Source organism: Neoarius graeffei, chromosome 23 (genome assembly GCF_027579695.1).
Source record: "Neoarius graeffei isolate fNeoGra1 chromosome 23, fNeoGra1.pri, whole genome shotgun sequence".
NCBI classification, from domain to species: domain Eukaryota; kingdom Metazoa; phylum Chordata; class Actinopteri; order Siluriformes; family Ariidae; genus Neoarius; species Neoarius graeffei.
Window position 1 is genome coordinate 1301852 of NC_083591.1, and position 683 is coordinate 1302534.

The following is a 683-nucleotide window of genomic DNA, read 5'->3' on the forward strand; positions in this document are numbered from 1 at the left end:
TCATGGAGTCGCCTACTTAAGCTGATCTGTGCACAGAGTCCCATGAATTAGGATGACTGACTGTTCAGTCCCTTTGACTAAGTTGGTGTCGGTCCTGTGAACATTTCAGAGGCAACAGCAGCCAAACGCACCTGGCAACAGGTGAAAATGAAATATAAAAACATCATTCATAATGGGGTGTGTGTGTGTCGTTCTTTTTCTGTACTGTGTTTCGGATGAAAAAGCTTTTGCCCAAGGACAAGAAGTAGGCTAAACAGCATTTGCCTTTTATTTATTCAAGTTTTATCTGTTTGCCTAATTGTTCAAATTGTTTTGTATATAGTTTATAATGTTGTTGTGTGATATTAATGATAATATTGTGGGAAAACTACTTTGCACGGACGTTCATTTAATTTATTCTATCGTCATTTTGTTTGTTCTATTTTTGTGTATTTTATTTATTTATCTGTTTGTCTAGTTGTATCTATTTTTCTAATAATATTTTTTGAATTAATAGTTTGTTTTTTCCTATTAAAATAATCTTGTGTTCTTGTTATAACTTTATTTATCTGACTGTTTAGTTGTATCTATTTTTGTTACAATTTCAATATTTTTAATATAGAAAGTTTGTTTTTTTCTATTAAAATGTTCTTGTGTGATAACTAGTTCTTGTGTTATATTTATTGTAGTTGTATCTATTTTGT